Raw genomic sequence first — 22,397 nt, forward strand, 5'->3', positions numbered from 1 at the left:
TTGAACCTTTGTCCCTTGATCACAGTGTTCCTCAAGGCTCAATTCTGGGTCCCTTTCTATTCTCTTTATATACCTCACTTCTTGCTCCTATAATTTCCTCTTTTGGACTATCGCATCACTTCTATGTTGATGATACTCAGTACGTTTTATGTTTCTCGTCTTTCACTCCTGATATTCATCACACTCTTTCACCTTGTCTTTTTGCTATCAAATCTTGGATGGCTTCTCATTTTCTCACTATAAGACCAGGGGCCTCATTACACGGAAGGCGGTGAGCCATGGCGCTATTAGCGCCATGGCTCATGCCGGTAAAATACTGGCACCGCCTTGGCGGAAAGGGGATTTACCGCCCCATTCCAAGGTTGGAGGGGCGGTAAATCCCCCTTCCGCCATTGCCCTTCCCCATTCCCATTTCTGCCCCATAGAGCTCTATGGGAATGGGGAAGGCGCTAATTACGGCACTGCAATTTTGCTGTGCCGTAATTAGCTCCGAGGTCCCTTAGCGGGTTGGATTTTAACGCCTGCAAAAAAATCCCCCAACCCGCAAAGGGACCTCGTAGTAAGGCGGTAGCGATTTACCGGTACCGGTATTTTACCGGTACCGGTAAATACCTAACGCCATCCATGTAATGAGGCCCTTGGTCTTATTCTTTCCTGCTAACACTCTCCCTCCACATCCCCCTCCTTTATCTAGTTCTTTTCCTCCCTCCATCCTATCTATTTCTTCCCCTGCACGTAACATTGGTCTTCACTTCGATTCTAACCTTTCCTTTGCCTATCATATCTCTCTCACATCTCGCTCCTGTCGCTTTCATCTTTATAATATCCATAGAGTCCGTCCCTTCCTCACCTTTCATGCTACGAAACTTCTAGTACCCTCACCAATTTTTTCCCACTTATTTTATTATTCTGTTACACTCTTTGGCCTTCCTTGCTCACACTTAGGCCCTCTTAAATCAATCTATCACTCTTCTATTTGCCTACTTTGTTGTCTTTCCTATTGGGACTCAACCTCCCCTTCTCTTGCCTCTCTTGGTTGGCTGCCCTTTCATTCTCAACTTAAATTTCACTTTCTGTGTTTAGTTTTTGAATCTCTTTATGGGCTTGCCCCTGGCTATCTTGCTTCTCTTCCATCCTTCTATACTCCCTCCTGCACTCTCTGTTCTTCCTGTCTTTTCAGGCTGAATGTTCCACGCACCCCTGTGCTCAATCCTGCTTTCATTCTTTTCAGCTCCTTGCTCCTTTTCATTGGAACATGCTCCTGCTGTCTCTCCGTTCTATTACTTCCTACTCTCTGTTCCATTGTTCTCTGAAAACTCACCTGGTTCACTGTCCTTGATTGCCTGTTACCGGAAGTGTCTGAATGTTGACATGCACTACTGACTTTTATGTACCGTTGTTTTCTTATATAAAGCACTTTGGTCAAAGGCACTATATAAAGCACAATAAACATACAAATACAAAATACAAATGAATTGCTGCTGAATTATCCTGGCAAACTTTATTGTTGATACAGAAGTATTGTAAAATTAATTTGTTTCTCAAGAAGAAGAAGTTGTGTTGAACTTTTGATAAAAGTGGAAAGACAGAGTGCCTCATTACACGGTAGGCGGAGAACCATGGCTCTATTAGAGCCATTGTTCATGCCGGTAAAATACCGGCACCGCCTTGGTGGAAAGGGGAATTACCGCCCCATTCCAAGGTGGGCTGGGCGGTAATTCCCTCTTCTACCATTGCCCTTCCCCATTCCCATTTTTGCCCCATAGGGCATAATGGGAATGGGGAAGGCGCTAATCACAGTACCGCAAATTGCGGTACCGTAATCAGCTCCACTGGTCCCTTTGCAGGTTGGTTTTTAACGCCTGCAAAAAGCAGGCGTTAAATTCCCCAACCTCCAAAGGGACCTCGTAGTAAGGTGGTAAGAATTTACCGGTACCGGTAAAATACCAGTACCGGTAAACCCTTACCGCCTACCTTGTAATGAGGCCCAAAGACTTACCAGCAAATTGAACTATTGGTTAAAGTTTAAGTCGAGAGGTTTTGAAGCCAGAAGAACTTTATGATGCTAACTTGTTTACAACAAGGAACTTGTTTATTTGAACTTTTGATTGAAAATCCTGCTTTGAATCTAGGGAACGGGAAACGACCCAGGTTACAAGGATATACAGTTATTGGGTTTAAGTTGAGCTTAACTGTTTTTTCTGTTACATTTGAATTGCCATGTTTTTCCTTTATGACTTCGATGAATGTAAAGGTGAGGCACAGATACCTTTTGTTAAAGGTTCCTTTATTTTATTTTGATAGGCTCAGAAATTCTTCTTATACTCGGGATAGTGAGGTATTTATCAAACCCTTGTGAATTAATAAAATGGCATTTTGGGAAAGCTCTGTACCAGGTTGTCTGCCTCACATTTCTGGCCCCTTACAAAGACTATCACTGAGTGGTACAAATACTTTAAAGCAAGGCTGGGAAGGCTGGTGAGTTTCCCAGGAACCTAAGAAACCCGAGCAGCCAAGAGCCCCATGTGAATCAGAATGAGAGAGATGCGAACATTGTGAATCAAGGATGGGAAAGCCTGAGAAACGCAAAGGGGAATGTGCCCTATGGGAAACAGAGCGAAAGAAATACAAACATTTTATATCACGGTTGGGAAAGCTGACCAGGATGCGGTAGCCTGAGGAGGCAAGCGTCATGTGTGAATTACATGAATTGAGAGAAATAAAGTCTGTCAGAACGCCTTAGGACTTGGGGAGTCCATGAGCCAAAACACTGTGATAAAGAGAACTGTGTGAAAAGGGACGCTGCAGAGGTCTTGAGAGAAACATGTGTTTTCCAGAGGAAGAGGGAACCCTAAGGAGGAGCATTTATATTAATAAATGAAGTCTGCAAGAAGATGTGAACTTGTTTTGTTATACTAATGAACTCGGAACTATTAATAGATCATCCAAGTGATTGTGCCAGGCAGAAGCCGAAGATAGAGGTCATTGCTCTGGCCTCTCTTTTTAGTTTAGTTTTCCTAAGTGGTAGGGCCAAAGTAGTTGGCTAAGATTTCGGACCTGTCGAAAGAGAAATCATATCATGTCTCCCCCTATTGTAATAAATATATTAATATTGGCCTACGCCAAGCTGCTCGAAAGGCGCTTACAAAAGAAATCCGTGTTCCAAGGTCCTGACCTTAAATCCATGTAAGCCGCCATTTAAGGTCAAACCGCCATTTTAGGATTCGCTTTCTGAAAAGTCACCCTGTGAGTTAAAATGGTGGACGATGTCATTCCAGAATACAACATGGCCGTCTTGACCTCTGCACATAGCTAATGTGTAACTTGCCTGCAGACCACTTGTTGAGGTCTTGAACTGAGACCTTGTCCTTCGTTGACCTAAGTATAGAAGAATTACTCGTGCAATGAAACTAATCCGCGAGCATATGATGAAACAATGTATTCAAATACTAAAGGAAGAATATCTGTTCAACTACATTGTATTAATGTTTGAGAAGGCCTGCATGGAACATCTTAGAATACACAGTTATTGCATAGGCTTGTTGATACATGTATTAAAGGCAAAACCAGTTATATGTGGATGTTCGAGACTTGGCATGAACCCTAGATCGGTGATGTATTAAAAGGAATATTAACCCGAAGTGGGGCTGGACCTCGTGCCCACCGAATGTATAAAAAGCGAATGCATTCTAATGTACAACGTCTCTCACCGAACACACTGAACCACGCTGGAGTTTGTTGTGTTGTACTGAGGGCCAACAGCTATCGGATTTTGCTCTGTTTTTGTAACTGGATTCAGTATAAAATAAAGTACTTTGTATGTTCCTTTGTAACCCGTGTTCGGTGTATTTCCTTTTGGGGTACTCAGCCTCGATATTTTCGTTCTGTTTTCACAGACCAAGGACTGTTTTCTTTGATGAGCACCATTGTTCTTTCTTTTTAGTTTCTAGGTAGGGAACTGCCCTCATAGAGATAAAGCAAGTTAGGAGTTTCCTTTTACTTTTAATAAAGATCCTTAAAAATATGTCTGTCATTGGTCTAAGTCCTTCTTCTGGTTCGCCACAGCACCTTTGACACCATCAAAGCTGCTGCAAGTGAACCGTTGGATCATCCTTCACCTCAACACTTCACTGCCTCTGCAACTTTGTGTTCACTTCATGCCACAACTGTAGCTCACCCATTACCAAATTGTATGCCCCCGTCTTTTAGCGTCCCCCAACTCAATGTTGGCACCAGGACCATGCTTTTTTGAGTTTCTAGCCAACTCTGCTGCAGTGCCCTGATGCTGTGTTAAGCCAGCCAAGTCTGCTCATCACTGAAGGAAAGTCTCCTCGTAGCTCTTCCCAAGGTCACCAAAACTTCCAGCATCTTCGACCTGCAGTCCGATGTTTATCCTCAATAGCAGCTCATCATTGAGATATGTCACCTCTGATTCACGATTCAACCTCAGCCAACACGAAAACATCCATGTTCCTTGTTCAATGCCAAAATTCCTGGCTCGATGTTGGCGATCCCGAAATATAAGAATAAGGTACTTTGAAGAGGCACTGTCCCCTGTTTGACCTTTGGGACAATAAATATTTTCAATCCTCCCTTAGCTTTTTTCTTACAACACATTTTCATGAACACTGACATTCCAACAATTTAGTGCCTGGACATCCTTACCTATCTACCCAGATTGCTATTCCACAACAGCTTGCATTGCCCATGTTCGTTTTTTTTACAGGGGTGAGTTTTTGCTTGTGTTTTAGTTAGTTAGTTGCATCTTTATTTCCCTCACAGTGCACTATCACACAGGGTAAAGGAGGTATAACTTTCAGGCAGTTCTTGTTTTCCCTTTGTGATAGGGATCACTGCTTATTTAGAAGTAGCACAGAGGTGGGTAGGCATCACACTCTTGTTGCCAATGCAACAATATGCTTTTCTTATGCAAAATATCAAAATATAAATCCAAAATAGAATGCCTCAGAGACAATAATTGTCGACAGGCACAAATTGAAAATCCTCAATTGGAAAGGAGTTAGCTGTGTATGCATTGGCACATGATTTAACTGTGCGAATGAATCTTGCATCAGGGGTCCACTATTGTGGTGAACCTCTCAGGAACAGTTACCAGAGGAGCTTGTACACCAGCATTATGGCGTGTATTTCCTTATGGCAAGTTTAGGGCTTAGGCGTGAGTGATATCCTTAAGTCATTCCCAATCTCAAGCTTTCTCCCTCCGCCTTCTCTCTTTTGCTCTCTCTTTCTCTTTCTTTCAATCTCTCCCTCACACTTTCTGTCTTTGCCTCTTTCTATCATATAAGGAGTGTGAAATATACTTTCCTAGTTAAATCAGAGTCTAATGTCAGAACATGCAAAAGAAGGGGGGGTCTGGGAATCTCTCTACCAGCACAAACACAGCCCAATGACCTGTTCTTGAGTAAGTATCCCCGGGAGAGACTCTACCAAGTCTTTAGCTCACTGTCCCTTTCACAGAGAAGAAATGTCCCTGCATATCAGTCTTTGTCCTGCCCAGGGGCAGGCCAGCACCGAAATACTAGGCAATTCTCCTGAGTAGCAACAGTAACCCCATACACGTGTTTCAGCCTTGTTGGGCATCATCAGTGAGGTGAAGCTGCGCCTCTCTAAGAACAGTAAACAAGGGGTCCACGTCTGGATTGCCCTTTTAACTTGGGGTGAGACCCAAAGTTAATTTATGCAAAACATGGGGGGGGGTCTGGGAATCTCTCTACCAGCATGAACACAGCCCAATGACCAGTTCTTGGCTGAGTAACCCCTGGGAGAGACTCTACCAAGTCTTTAGCTCACTGTCCCTTTCACAGAGAAGAAATTTCCCTGCATATCAGTCTTTGTCCTGCCCAGGGGCAGTCCAGCACCGAAATACTAGGCAATTCTCCTCTGAACAAGAGTACCAACAGCAACCCCATACACGTGTTTCAGCCTTGTTGAGCATCATCAGTGAGGTGAAGCTGCACCTCTCTAAGTATATTGAGCAAGGGATCCACGTCTGGATTGCCCTTTTAACTTGAGGTGAGACCCAAAGTTAATTTATGCAAAACAAGGGGGTCTGGGAATCTCTCTACCAGCAGGAACACAGCCCAATGACTTGTTCCTGGGTGAGTAACCCCTGGGAGAGACTCTACCAAGTCTTTAGCTCACTGTCCCTTTCACAGAGAAGAAATTTCCCTGCATATCAGTCTTTGTCCTGCCCAGGGGCAGTCCAGCACCGAAATACTAGGCAATTCTCCTCTGAACAAGAGTACCAACAGCAACCCCATACACATGTTTCAGCCTTGTTGGGCATCATCAGTGAGGTGAAGCTGCGCCTCCCTAAGAATAGTGAGCAAGGGGTCCAAGTCTGGATTGCCTTTTTAACTTGGGGTAAGACCCAAAGGTAATTTATGCAAAACAAGGAGGGGTCTGGGAATCTCTCTACCAGCACAAACACAGCCCAATGACCTGCTCTAGTGTGAGTAACCCCTGGGAGAGACAATACCAAGTCTTTAGCTCACTGTCCCTTTCACAGAGAAGAAATGTCCCTGCATATCAGTCTTTGTCCTGCCCACGGGCAGTCCAGCACTGAAATACTAGGCAATTCTCCTCTGAACAAGAGTACCAACAACAACCCCATACACGTGTTTCAGCCTTGTTGGGCATCATCAGTGAGTTGAAGCTGCGCCTCTCTAAGAACAGTGAGCCAGGGGTACAAGTCTGGATTGCCCTTTTAACTTGGGGTTAGACTCAAAGTTAATTTATGCAAAACAAGGGGGGGTCTGGGAATCTCTCTACCAGCATGAACACAGCCCAATGACCTGCTCTAGTGTGAGTAACCCCTGGTAGAGACAATACCAAGTCTTTAGCTCACTGTCCCTTTCACAGAGAAGAAATGTCCCTGCATATCAGTCTTTGTCCTGCCCAGGGGCAGTCCAGCACTGAAATACTAGGCAAATCTCCTCTGAACAAGAGTACCAACAGCAACCCAATACACATGTTTCAGCCTTTTTGGGCATCATCAGTGAGGTGAAGCTGCACCTCTCTGAGAACAGTGAGCCAGGGGTCCAAGTCTGGATTGCCATTTTAACTTGGGGTGATTGCAAAGTTGATTTAGGCAAAACAAGGGGGAGTCTGGGAATTTCTCTACCAGCACGAACACAGCCCAATGACCTGTTCTTGGGTGAGTAACCCCTGGGAGAGACTCTACCAAGTATTTAGCTCACTGTCCCTTTCACAGAGAAGGAATTTCCCTGCATATCAGTCTTTGTCCTGCCCAGGGGCAGTCCAGCACCGGAATACTAGGCAATTCTCTTCTGAACAAGAATACCAACTGCAACCCCATACACGTGTTTCAGCCTTGTTGGGCATCATCAGTGAGGTGAAGCTGCGCCTCTCTAAGAACAGTGAGCAGGGGGTCCACGTCTGGATTGCCCTTTTAACTTGAGGTGAGACCCAAAGTTAATTTATGCAAAACAAGGGGGGTCTGGGAATCTCTCTACCAGCACGAACACAGCCCAATGACCTGTTCTAGTGTGAGTAACCCCTGGGAGAGACACTACCAAGTCTTTAGCTCACTGTCCCTTTCACAGAGAAGAAATGTCCCTGCATATCAGTCTTTGTCCTGCCCAGGGGCAGTCCAGCACCGAAATACTAGGCAATTCTCCTCTGAACAAGAGTAGCAACAACAACCCCATACACGTGTTTCAGCCTTATTGGGCATCATCAGTGAGGTGAAGCTGCGCCTCTCTAAGAATAGTGAGCAAGGGGTCCATGTCTGGATTGCCCTTTAACTTGGGGTGAGACCCAAAGTTAATTTATGCAAAACAAGGAGGGGTCTGGGAATCTCTCTGCCAGCACGAACACAGCCCAATGACCTGTTCTTGGGTGAGTAACCCCTGGAAGAGACTCTACCAAGTCTTTAGCTCACTGTCCCTTTCACAGAGAAGGAATTTCCCTGCATATCAGTCTTTGTCCTGCCGAGGGGCAGTCCAGCACTGAAATACTAGGCAATTCTCCTCTGAACAAGAGTAGCAACAACAACCCCATACACGTGTTTCAGCCTTGTTGGGCATCATCGGTGAGGTGAAGCTGCGCCTCTCTAAGAATAGTGAGCAAGGGCTCCATGTCTGGATTGCCCTTTAACTTGCGGTGAGACCCAAAGTTAATTCATGCAAAACAAGGGGGGGGTCTGGGAATCTCTCTACCACCATGAACACAGCCGAATTACCTGTTCTTGGGTGAGTAACCCCTGCGAGAGACTATACCAAGTCTTTAGATCACTGTCCCTTTCACAGAGAAGAAATGTCCCTGCATATCAGTCTTTGTCCTACCGAGGGGCAGTCCAGCACTGAAATACTAGGCAATTCTCCTCTGAACAAGAGTACCAACAGCAACCCAATACACATGTTTCAGCCTTTTTGGGCATCATCAGTGAGGTGAAGCTGCACCTCTCTAAGAACAGTGAGTCAGGGCTCCAAGTCTGGATTGCCCTTTTAACTTGGGGTGATTGCAAAGTTGATTTATGCATAACAATGGGGAGTCTGGGAATCTCTCTACCAGCACAAACACAGCCCAATGACCTGTTCTTCGGTGAGTAACCCCTGGGAGAGACTCTACCAAGTATTTAGCTCACTGTCCCTTTCACAGAGAAGGAAGTTCCCTGCATATCAGTCTTTGTCCTGCCCAGGGGCAGTCCAGCACTGGAATACTAGGCAATTCTCCTCTGAACAAGAGTACCAACTGCAACCCCATACACGTGTTTCAGCCTTGTTGGTCATCATCAGTGAGGTGAAGCTGCGCCTCTCTAAGAACAGTGAGCAGGGGGTCCACGTCTGGATTGCCCTTTTAAATTGGGGTGAGAGACAAAGTTAATTTATGCAAAACAAGGAGGGTCTGGGAATCTCTCTACCAGCACGAACACAGCCCAATGACCTTTGCCAACGCTCCCTGGTAGACAGACCTTCAACAGGCTGCCGACCTGATATGGTGACTGCTGCGGAACTCCAAGGAGAAGCACTCGGACTGTTGTCCGCCACTGTCGACGACCGCCGTCGCCGACCGGAGCCACCGTGCTTCCGTTTGCTAAGAACTTCCATTGATCTTCGGACGCTCTCGTCTGCATCGTCACCCACTTGCCTCCCGCTGGAGAAGGCCTGACCGTCGATGCGCCGAGGAGCATCCACCAGTGGGTTTCCCGCCACCTAAGGACCACATAGACGCCGACGACTCAACGCCCTTGCTGGGCCACAGTTCTTCATCATCTCTTTGCAGTCCAGAACTATCGTCATCAAGGTGCCCTGCAAGCCTCTTCCTTGCAGGACGCCAACGCTCTGTCGTCGACGAGCACCGCTAGGAACGAAGCTGCCACTTCCCTGCCGTAGTTCACCCTGTTCACCGTCGGACGTTCGATGACCCGTGACTCCTGCCTTAAAGGGAGGGCACTCAAGAAGGGCTGTCGATTCCCCGACACCGAACGCCAAGTTCCCCGACACACCTCTCGACGATCCGTGGCTCCCGCCTGAAAGGGAGGCACTCAAGAAGGATCGGTCGACGCCACGTCGGAGAACTCTACTCCACCAGGTACATTGGGGGGTGAACCTTAACAGGAAGAAGTGAGATGATTTCACTGTACAGGACCTACAATGAATTATCCACATTTCACAACTTTATAATGCTACTTGCCACCCTACACTATCTAATACTAAGCATTCACTCACAAGCTCTCTCCTCAATTAACTGAACTTTTAATTGTATGTGTGTATCCCGAACTGCCAAGGGCCCCCATCTTGCTGCCCGACACTCCCTTCTTAGCTTGGAAAAGGCACACAAGATCCTCTGTCAGCGTCTGCCTGCATACTTCTCCCAGGGTCAACAAAACTCTTCTGAGACGGCTGCCAGCCAGGAACCCAAGGCACCAGGCCTTTTCTGACATGCCTTTTTAAGCCTTCTTCTGAGACCTACCAAGAATGTAGGTCCTACCTACATAAACTGTAGAAATGCCTGCCCCTTTATGTGACATCATGTGTTATTCAAAACCACCTCCCTTTTTGTCAATCACCCTCCATGAAGTTCTGGTACATGTGATGAGCATGCCTGCCTAGAGCGGTAGCACGGATGCAAAAGTAACATTTCTAACATGCTCTTTTCTTCCTGTTGCACAAAGTGAACAAAGAGCCTTCTTAGAGATCTCCTGCAAAAGATTTGTCCACCCCGTCCAAACTAGGTTTAGCACAAGTTAGTCCACAAAATGTAATATTCAGTGATTTGTTAATGTTATACATGGAGACCTAAGACTGGAGGCATCTGCAATGACCTCCTTCGATGCCAAATAAGCTTGGTCCTTGGTATACCTATAAAGACTTCTCAGCAAATTGGACTTTAGGGGTTACATGATGAAATAATTTTCAAGGGTTGCATTTTGAAATACTTTTCTGTATTTGAGCGTGGTAGTGTGTGGTCTCACAAATGTCCAGGTAAAATACACATTAGAAACAACCAATGAGCCAGAAAGATAGAATGTAAAGGAACAATCAGAAATAGCATAATGGAGGGGGATTATTTATATTCTGTTCATTTTGTCACGAGTTGTGTTTAAATCATGTATGTGTTATTAGTCTTCAGTGCCATTTTGATGTCTAGAGATAGCATACTTTTTGTAATTTTATAAGTGAATGAATGTGTGAGATGAATTGATTCATGCAGGTCTCCAAACGATAGATTGCTGGATAAAAAATGGTGTATAAAAAATATGTATTTAAAAAAGAAACGCTTCACAAGATGTAGAAAGAATTGATGCTAAAAATAGTAGCAGTGATGTATTAAAGGCAAAACCAGTTATATGTGGTTGTTCGAGACTTGGCATGAACCCTAGATCGGTGATGTATTAAAAGGAATATTAACCCGAAGTGGGGCTGGACCTTGTGCCCACCGAATGTATAAAAAGCGAATGCATTCTAATGTACAACGTCTCTCACCGAACACACTGAACCACGCTGGAGTTTGTTGTGTTGTACTGAGGGCCGACAGCTATCGGATTTTGCTCTGTTTTTGTAACTGGATTCAGTATAAAATAAAGTACTTTGTATGTTCCTTTGTAACCCGTGTTCGGTGTATTTCCTTTTGGGGTACTCAGCCTCGATATTTTCGTTCTGTTTTCACAGACCAAGGACTGTTTTCTTTGATGAGCACCATTATTCTTTCTTTTTAGTTTCTAGGTAGGGAACTGCCCTCATAGAGATAAAGCAAGTTAGGAGTTTCCTTTTACTTTTAATAAAGATCCTTAAAAATATGTCTGTCATTGGTCTAAGTCCTTCTTCTGGTTCGCCACAGCACCTTTGACACCATCAAAGCTGCTGCAAGTGAACCGTTGGATCATCCTTCACCTCAACACTTCACTGCCTCTGCAACTTTGTGTTCACTTCATGCCACAACTGTAGCTCACCCATTACCAAATTGTATGCCCCCGTCTTTTAGCGTCCCCCAACTCAATGTTGGCACCAGGACCATGCTTTTTTGAGTTTCTAGCCAACTCTGCTGCAGTGCCCTGATGCTGTGTTAAGCCAGCCAAGTCTGCTCATCACTGAAGGAAAGTCTCCTCGTAGCTCTTCCCAAGGTCACCAAAACTTCCAGCATCTTCGACCTGCAGTCCGATGTTTATCCTCAATAGCAGCTCATCATTGAGATATGTCACCTCTGATTCACGATTCAACCTCAGCCAACACGAAAACATCCATGTTCCTTGTTCAATGCCAAAATTCCTGGCTCGATGTTGGCGATCCCGAAATATAAGAATAAGGTACTTTGAAGAGGCACTGTCCCCTGTTTGACCTTTGGGACAATAAATATTTTCAATCCTCCCTTAGCTTTTTTCTTACAACACATTTTCATGAACACTGACATTCCAACAATTTAGTGCCTGGACATCCTTACCTATCTACCCAGATTGCTATTCCACAACAGCTTGCATTGCCCATGTTCGTTTTTTTTACAGGGGTGAGTTTTTGCTTGTGTTTTAGTTAGTTAGTTGCATCTTTATTTCCCTCACAGTGCACTATCACACAGGGTAAAGGAGGTATAACTTTCAGGCAGTTCTTGTTTTCCCTTTGTGATAGGGATCACTGCTTATTTAGAAGTAGCACAGAGGTGGGTAGGCATCACACTCTTGTTGCCAATGCAACAATATTCTTTTCTTATGCAAAATATCAAAATATAAATCCAAAATAGAATGCCTCAGAGACAATAATTGTCGACAGGCACAAATTGAAAATCCTCAATTGGAAAGGAGTTAGCTGTGTATGCATTGGCACATGATTTAACTGTGCGAATGAATCTTGCATCAGGGGTCCACTATTGTGGTGAACCTCTCAGGAACAGTTACCAGAGGAGCTTGTACACCAGCATTATGGCGTGTATTTCCTTATGGCAAGTTTAGGGCTTAGGCGTGAGTGATATCCTTAAATCATTCCCAATCTCAAGCTTTCTCCCTCCGCCTTCTCTCTTTTGCTCTCTCTTTCTCTTTCTTTCAATCTCTCCCTCACACTTTCTGTCTTTGCCTCTTTCTATCATATAAGGAGTGTGAAATATACTTTCCTAGTTAAATCAGAGTCTAATGTCAGAACATGCAAAAGAAGGGGGGGTCTGGGAATCTCTCTACCAGCACAAACACAGCCCAATGACCTTTTCTTGAGTAAGTATCCCCGGGAGAGACTCTACCAAGTCTTTAGCTCACTGTCCCTTTCACAGAGAAGAAATGTCCCTGCATATCAGTCTTTGTCCTGCCCAGGGGCAGGCCAGCACCGAAATACTAGGCAATTCTCCTGAGTAGCAACAGTAACCCCATACACGCGTTTCAGCCTTGTTGGGCATCATCAGTGAGGTGAAGCTGCGCCTCTCTAAGAACAGTAAACAAGGGGTCCACGTCTGGATTGCCCTTTTAACTTGGGGTGAGACCCAAAGTTAATTTATGCAAAACATGGGGGGGGGTCTGGGAATCTCTCTACCAGCATGAACACAGCCCAATGACCAGTTCTTGGCTGAGTAACCCCTGGGAGAGACTCTACCAAGCCTTTAGCTCACTGTCCCTTTCACAGAGAAGAAATTTCCCTGCATATCAGTCTTTGTCCTGCCCAGGGGCAGTCCAGCACCGAAATACTAGGCAATTCTCCTCTGAACAAGAGTACCAACAGCAACCCCATACACGTGTTTCAGCCTTGTTGAGCATCATCAGTGAGGTGAAGCTGCACCTCTCTAAGTATATTGAGCAAGGGGTCCACGTCTGGATTGCCCTTTTAACTTGAGGTGAGACCCAAAGTTAATTTATGCAAAACAAGGGGGTCTGGGAATCTCTCTACCAGCAGGAAGACAGCCCAATGACTTGTTCCTGGGTGAGTAACCCCTGGGAGAGACTCTACCAAGTCTTTAGCTCACTGTCCCTTTCACAGAGAAGAAATTTCCCTGCATATCAGTCTTTGTCCTGCCCAGGGGCAGTCCAGCACCGAAATACTAGTCAATTCTCCTCTGAACAAGAGTACCAACAGCAACCCCATACACATGTTTCAGCCTTGTTGGGCATCATCAGTGAGGTGAAGCTGCGCCTCCCTAAGAATAGTGAGCAAGGGGTCCAAGTCTGGATTGCCTTTTTAACTTGGGGTAAGACCCAAAGGTAATTTATGCAAAACAAGGAGGGGTCTGGGAACCTCTCTACCAGCACAAACACAGCCCAATGACCTGCTCTAGTGTGAGTAACCCCTGGGAGAGACAATACCAAGTCTTTAGCTCACTGTCCCTTTCACAGAGAAGGAATTTCCCTGCATATCAGTCTTTGTCCTGCCCTGGGGCAGTCCAGCACCGGAATACTAGGCAATTCTCCTCTGAACAAGAGTACCAACTGCAACCCCATACATGTGTTTCAGCCTTGTTGGGCATCATCAGTGAGGTGAAGCTGCGCCTCTCTAAGAACAGCGAGCAGGGGGTCCACGTCTGGATTGCCCTTTTAACTTGAGGTGAGACCCAAAGTTAATTTATGCAAAACAAGGGGGGTCTGGGAATCTCTCTACCAGCACGAACACAGCCCAATGACCTGTTCTTGGGTGAGTAACTCCTGGAAGAGACTCTACCAAGTATTTAGCTCATTGTCCCTTTCACAGAGAAGAAATGTCCCTGCATATCAGTCTTTGTCCTGCCGAGGGGCAGTCCAGCACTGAAATACTAGGCAATTCTCCTCTGAACAAGAGTACCAACAGCAACCCAATACACATGTTTCAGACTTTTTGGGCATCATCAGTGAGGTGAAGCTGCACCTCTCTGAGAACAGTGAGCCAGGGGTCCAAGTCTGGATTGCCATTTTAACTTGGGGTGATTGCAAAGTTGATTTAGGCAAAACAAGGGGGAGTCTGGGAATTTCTCTACCAGCACGAACACAGCCCAATGACCTGTTCTTGGGTGAGTAACCCCTGGGAGAGACTCTACCAAGTATTTAGCTCACTGTCCCTTTCACAGAGAAGGAATTTCCCTGCATATCAGTCTTTGTCCTGCCCAGGGGCAGTCCAGCACCGGAATACTAGGCAATTCTCTTCTGAACAAGAGTACCAACTGCAACCCCATACACGTGTTTCAGCCTTGTTGGGCATCATCAGTGAGGTGAAGCTGCGCCTCTCTAAGAATAGTGAGCAAGGGGCCCATGTCTGGATTGCCCTTTAACTTGGGGTGAGACCCAAAGTTAATTTATGCAAAACAAGGAGGGGTCTGGGAATCTCTACCAGCACGAACACAGCCCAATGACCTGTTCTAGTGTGAGTAACCCCTGGGAGAGACACTACCAAGTCTTTAGCTCACTGTCCCTTTCACAGAGAAGAAATGTCCCTGCATATCAGTCTTTGTCCTGCCCAGGGGCAGTCCAGCACCGAAATACTAGGCAATTCTCCTCTGAACAAGAGTAGCAACAACAACCCCATACACGTGTTTCAGCCTTGTTGGGCATCATCAGTGAGGTGAAGCTGCGCCTCTCTAAGAATAGTGAGCAAGGGGCCCATGTCTGGATTGCCCTTTAACTTGGGGTGAGACCCAAAGTTAATTTATGCAAAACAAGGAGGGGTCTGGGAATCTCTCTACCAGCACGAACACAGCCCAATGACCTGTTCTTGGGTGAGTAACCCCTGGAAGAGACTCTACCAAGTCTTTAGCTCACTGTCCCTTTCACAGAGAAGGAATTTCCCTGCATATCAGTCTTTGTCCTGCCGAGGGGCAGTCCAGCACTGAAATACTAGGCAATTCTCCTCTGAACAAGAGTACCAACAACAACCCCATACACATGTTTCAGCCTTGTTGGGCATCATCAGTGAGGTGAAGCTGCGCCTCTCTAAGAGCAGTGAGCCAGGGGTCCAAGTCTGGATTGCCCTTTTAACTTGGGGTTAGACCCAAAGTTAATTTATGCAAAACAAGGGGGGGTCTGGGAATCTCTCTACCAGCACGAACACAGCCCAATGACCTGTTCTAGTGTGAGTAACCCCTGGGAGAGACACTACCAAGTCTTTAGCTCACTGTCCCTTTCACAGAGAAGAAATTTCCCTGCATATCAGTCTTTGTCCTGCCCAGGGCCAGTCGAGCACCGAAATACTAGGCAATTCTCCTCTGAACAAGAGTAGCAACAACAACCCCATACACGTGTTTCAGCCTTGTTGGGCATCATCGGTGAGGTGAAGCTGCGCCTCTCTAAGAATAGTGAGCAAGGGCTCCATGTCTGGATTGCCCTTTAACTTGCGGTGAGACCCAAAGTTAATTTATGCAAAACAAGGGGGGGGGTCTGGGAATCTCTCTACCACCATGAACACAGCCGAATTACCTGTTCTTGGGTGAGTAACCCCTGCGAGAGACTATACCAAGTCTTTAGCTCACTGTCCCTTTCACAGAGAAGAAATGTCCCTGCATATCAGTCTTTGTCCTACCGAGGGGCAGTCCAGCACTGAAATACTAGGCAATTCTCCTCTGAACAAGAGTACCAACAGCAACCCAATACACATGTTTCAGCCTTTTTGGGCATCATCAGTGAGGTGAAGCTGCACCTCTCTAAGAACAGTGAGTCAGGGCTCCAAGTCTGGATTGCCCTTTTAACTTGGGGTGATTGCAAAGTTGATTTATGCATAACAATGGGGAGTCTGGGAATCTCTCTACCAGCACAAACACAGCCCAATGACCTGTTCTTCGGTGAGTAACCCCTGGGAGAGACTCTACCAAGTATTTAGCTCACTGTCCCTTTCACAGAGAAGGAAGTTCCCTGCATATCAGTCTTTGTCCTGCCCAGGGGCAGTCCAGCACTGGAATACTAGGCAATTCTCCTCTGAACAAGAGTACCAACTGCAACCCCATACACGTGTTTCAGCCTTGTTGGTCATCATCAGTGAGGTGAAGCTGCGCCTTTCTAAGAACAGTGAGCAGGGGGTCCACGTCTGGATTGCCCTTTTAAATTGGGGTGAGAGCCAAAGCTAATTTATGCAAAACAAGGAGGGTCTGGGAATCTCTCTACCAGCACGAACACAGCCCAATGACCTTTGCCAACGCTCCCTGGTAGACAGACCTTCAACAGGCTGCCGACCCGATATGGTGACTGCTGCGGAACTCCAAGGAGAAGCACTCGGACTGTTGTCCGCCACTGTCGACGACCGCCGTCGCCGACCGGAGCCACCGTGCTCCCGTTTGCTAAGAACTTCCATTGATCATCGGACGCTCTCGTCTGCATCGTCACCCACTTGCCTCCCGCTGGAGAAGGCCTGACCGTCGATGCGCCGAGGAGCATCCACCAGTGGGTTTCCCGCCACCTAAGGACCACATAGACGCCGACGACTCAACGCCCTTGCTGGGCCACAGTTCTTCATCATCTCTTTGCGGTCCAGAACTATCGTCATCAAGGTGCCCTGCAAGCCTCTTCCTTGCAGGACGCCAACGCTCTGTCGTCGACGAGCACCGCTAGGAACGAAGCTGCCACTTCCCTGCCGTAGTTCACCCTGTTCACGTCGGACGTTCGATGACCCGTGACTCCTGCCTTAAAGGGAGGGCACTCAAGAAGGGCCGTCGATTCCCCGACACCGAACGCCAAGTTCCCCGACACACCTCTCGACGATCCGTGGCTCCCGCCTGAAAGGGAGGCACTCAAGAAGGATCGGTCGACGCCACGTCGGAGAACTCTACTCCACCAGGTACATTGGGGGGTGAACCTTAACAGGAAGAAGTGAGATGATTTCACTGTACAGGACCTACAATGAATTATCCACATTTCACAACTTTATAATGCCACTTGCCACCCTACACTATCTAATACTAAGCATTCACTCACAAGCTCTCTCCTCAATTAACTGAACTTTTAATTGTATGTGTGTATCCCGAACTGCCAAGGGCCCCCATCTTGCCGCCCGACACTCCCTTCTTAGCTTGGAAAAGGCACACAAGATCCTCTGTCAGCGTCTGCCTGCATACTTCTCCCAGGGTCAACAAAACTCTTCTGAGACGGCTGCCAGCCAGGAACCCAAAGCACCAGGCCTTTTCTGACATGCCTTTTTAAGCCTTCTTCTGAGACCTACCAAGAATGTAGGTCCTACCTACATAAACTGTAGAAATGCCTGCCCCTTTATGTGACATCATGTGTTATTCAAAACCACCTCCCTTTTTGTCAATCACCCTCCATGAAGTTCTGGTACATGTGATGAGCATGCCTGCCTAGAGCGGTAGCACGGATGCAAAAGTAACATTTCTAACATGCTCTTTTCTTCCTGTTGCACAAAGTGAACAAAGAGCCTTCTTAGAGATCTCCTGCAAAATATCATTTTCCACATTTATTTGCTTGCATTTCGAATTAACCCTGCATAGCACACTCAAAAATAGCACATTCAGTTTACCAAATTGCACAGACACCTGCATATAAGAACCATGGACTGATTTGGCCATAATATAGGAAATGCATGTTAGAAGTTAGAAGGATAAAGATTAGTAATCATTAAGTAATTCATGCATGTTAGTATATTCCCCATTGCAACCCAGTCCATGAGCAAAATGCATATTGTGCAGAAACAATCTCAAATTCAGCATTTAGCTGGCATGTGCTTTATGCTTTGCAAACTGACATACGCTCTTGTTCAGATTAGGACCAACTCTCATCCGTTTTGAAATGTGGAGCCCTATTTGAAATTCAGACCTTTGCTAAAATGTGAATGTTTAAATGTGGAGCCCTATTTGAAATTCAAAATACATTTCCCTGCATGTGGAAGTGTGCGGGAGCGGTTGGGAGTGGTGCCACTCTACTCTTATTTTTTTAAAGTGCTACTGTTCCTATACTTTTATTTTAAAAAGCCACTGTTCTGGAATGGTTTTCTTTTAAAATAAAAGTGTAGGAAGAAGTTTAAACTTGCACTTCAGTGCACTGAACTGTACATTCCCTTGAACAGCAGGTATGTTTGTTTAGGGGTTTGGATTACGCTTGGGAGGGGGTATGGGCATGGGGTTTGTTTGTGCGGGGGCTGGCCAGCAAGGAACCTATTTCCACCACATCTTTTCGTGCACTTCAACCACTGGGCAAGTCAGATCACAAACAAAGAAGAATAGACAATTTTGTGTCGAGTCCCCCATCAGCTCTGTCATGCTCATCTATGATGGCTCTCACTCTGCATTCTCCAGCACAGCCGAACATGTCTATGCCCTCTTTTCCAGCAGTGCTAGTACAGATGAGAGCCATTGAAAATGTGCTAGTTAGTCGATCATATTGTAGTGAAACTGTATATTATGCATACTTGTATAGACGTGCTGGAAGCCTGAGTCGGAAAGTCAGAGTCACGCATTTGTGTGTTGGGGGACGTAGTGGAGGGCACCATCAGAGTAAATAGACCATATCCAGAGTTCCAGCATGCAGCAAGAGGGCAGCAGGTCCCCAGTGATTCTAAGTGATCGGACCACGGCCGGAATGTTTGCATGAGAAAGGTGTGAACTACCAAAAATTTGCACCTTTTGTTGCGAACACATTTACATACTACGGAGGCTGCAGGGGTTGCAGGGGTGGTAGCACTTTTCGGTCGTGATTGGATAATGTTCAGTGAATGGCAATGTTTGACATTAATCCTGAGGTGTTCAACAGCATCAAATTGGTTGAGATTAAGGTGAATATTAGTGTGACAAGTCAGCTAGTTTTGCAGGGTTCAGGACTGGGGACTCCTGGGTCGCTGGAGAAATGAATATGTGTTCTTACATTATTATAAGCATTTGTACATTCAGGATATCCCTCTCCTGGCAGTGAAGCATACATGTATTTATCTCAACTTGACCTTGTGTGCCTTTCTGCTGAGAGTGTGGAAGCAATTAAAGCTCCAATACCAGCTGATTACATTATAGTAGCGGTTGCAGTACTCGCACCGTCGTATGCTCCAGGCAAGGGTGATCTGGGTACCAGGTTTTATAAGGATTGTGCTGCATAACATGCTCCTAAATTGTAATAGGTGTTTATAGTGTCTTTAGAGACTGCTTGATTGTGATAGGTGTTTTCAGTATCTTTAGAAACTGCTGGACCACATAAGAGTATGAGACAGTCGTGCATTGTCCTTCTTTCAGAACAAGGAAAGGATCTGTTGCACTGCTCTTCATATCAGCCATTATAGTTGCTCAATATTGATTGCAAAATCGTTGCCAAAATGCTGCCTCCAGCACACTCCCATTTACGTCCAAGATTTGTCCACCCCGTCCAAACTAGGTTTAGCACAAGTTAGTCCACAAAATGTAATATTCAGTGATTTGTTAATGTTATACATGGAGACCTAAGACTGGAGGCATCTGCAATGACCTCCTTCGATGCCAAATAAGCTTGGTCCTTGGTATACCTATAAAGACTTCTCAGCAAATTGGACTTTAGGGGTTACATGATGAAATAATTTTCAAGGGTTGCATTTTGAAATACTTTTCTGTATTTGAGAGTGGTAGTGTGTGGTCTCACAAATGTCCAGGTAAAATACACATTAGAAACAACCAATGAGCCAGAAAGATAGAATGTAAAGGAACAATCAGAAATAGCAAAATGGAGGGGGATTATTTATATTCTGTTCATTTTGTCACGAGTTGTGTTTAAATCATGTATGTGTTATTAGTCTTCAGTGCCATTTTGATGTCTAGAGATAGCATACTTTTTGTAATTGTATAAGTGAATGAATGTGTGAGATGAATTGATTCATGCAGGTCTCCAAACGATAGATTGCTGGATAAAAAATGGTGGATAAAAAATATGTATTTAAAAAAGAAACGCTTCACAAGATGTAGAAAGAATTGATGCTAAAAATAGTAGCAGTGATCTATCCGAAGTGTTTGAAATAGAGGAATCTGGGAAATCAGGATCATTACTCAGTATTGCATAATAGTACACATTAACATCTCCCTGATATCATGCCACAACACAACAACAAGCTATATCAGACAACAACCTAAGTGGCCAAGGCTGTTTGTAAAGGGGAAAAATAATCTAAACACATTGCAAATTTAGCAAAATGAAAGAATAGGGGTTCACGTAAAAATTTGAGGGACCTGAGCGGCCATGAACAAAATAATTGTCTAATGAAACGGTCATCCAAGATTTGACAGTTGATATAAAGATGTCAAAATCAATCAGAAATAAAAGAAAGAAGAAAGGGAAAGGAAAGAATCACTGTGAGTCAGAGATATCAATACTAGAGAGTAAAAAAGATTGCTCTATTATCCCTTTCCTACAAAAAGCGTCCTCTCTTGGCGATGAGTGTACATGAGTTGGATCGGACAATGAACACAACTTAGCCAACCCTTCTACCAGTGGGAAAACAACATCATGACAAAAAGTCCTTACCAGCCGATCCCAATGTAAATTCATCAAAATGCTCAATGGACTCATCTCAACAACATTCTGTCCATGTGGGTCTTGCATTCATCCTCACAAAGGACCCTCAGTCCTTCTGAATTGTGCCAATATTTTGGCCTTAGTACATGACATCCCATGACCCAAATAATAATATCTAAAGACATTGTTTAGCTTGAGTTCATTGATTCTCTTAGGACTGATTTGGTTATCAATCATGTTTCTTATAAAATCGTCTTGGCTATGTTATTATCTGAGAAAGAGATTTTGTTGCCAATGTGGTACAGTTTCTTTCAATACCCAAACACACTGGCCCATGACTTATCCTCAAACACCATGTTTTCATGTTATGGTAATTCAATGAGAAACGTTAACTGGTACACTTTAAAAATAATGATCATACGTCCAATGTGGATGTCATTGACTGGTCATGGCTACCCTCAAGTTTTTGCCAACATAACATAACTAATCCTTATACCCTAGGATTAAGCCATATCGTGGAACACCAAGGGATTTAGGCATCTCTTTAATTAGTATTTTTGTTCATTAGGTTTAACCAATTTTCAGATTTTAAATCTGCAAGAAGTCTAAGAGAATGTCTAAATCTGGATGGATATTCTGTATACTTACAGCTGGCACAAAAGGGCCCTTTGGGGTGCACAGTTGGTGGCATATAATAGCAAATAAACAATATAGGTTCTGGCTGCCTGAAATGTACAGCTAATCACCCAGGGCTTTCAGTAATAGAATTTATGAAGGTAAATTCCATGTTCTTTCTTGACAATAATCTGTTGATTATAAACATACACTGGAATCACTGTATAACATAACCCCCAAATCTGTTGATGTGCTTGGAGGATGTTCTTTCTTTGTGGTTGTGCAATCACGATATGAACCTCGTGAGTATTTTGAGGGACCTTCATTTTGACTGCAATAATTGCTTCCTACTAAGCTATGGACTTGTCAAAAGAACACTAAATGGTGTTTTGCCCAACTCTAGGAATGGGTACTAGAGGTGCCATCTTATTGACCTGTGGGGGTTTTGTTGTTTGAATCAAAACGTTGGTGGAGTTATGTGGGGGAGCCATACTTGGCATAGAGCTCACTTATCCTTGACTATTGATTACGTGTTTGTGTTGCATGACATCTTTGAGCTTTGTATACATTTTATAGTTGAACCAACAGAAATATGTGATTTCTCAATGCTGATGAGCACTTTCAAAATGCCCATAACTGATTCTCTGCCCACAGTTTGGCTCCTGTTGTTCTAAATCAAGCAGGTAATCATTTAGTTTCGAGAGGCAACTCGATCAGCAAATTCAATCAGAACATTTGTGCTTTATATAACTCATTTATGGAAAGGGAGAAGGAAGATTACTTCTCTGTGACATCTTACTGAAATTTCTTTTTTACAGTTGCCAACACGATCTTGTCTAGTTCAACAAGGGGTGATGATATGGTTAAGAATAGACATATTTTCGACAACACAAAATAGAAAGCACACTTTCAGCAGGCGAATACAAATTCTGGCAAAACACTCTAGTTCTCTTGC

This window comes from Ambystoma mexicanum, chromosome 9 (assembly GCF_040938575.1).
Source record: "Ambystoma mexicanum isolate Mex_15411 chromosome 9, UKY_AmexF1_1, whole genome shotgun sequence".
Taxonomy (NCBI): domain Eukaryota; kingdom Metazoa; phylum Chordata; class Amphibia; order Caudata; family Ambystomatidae; genus Ambystoma; species Ambystoma mexicanum.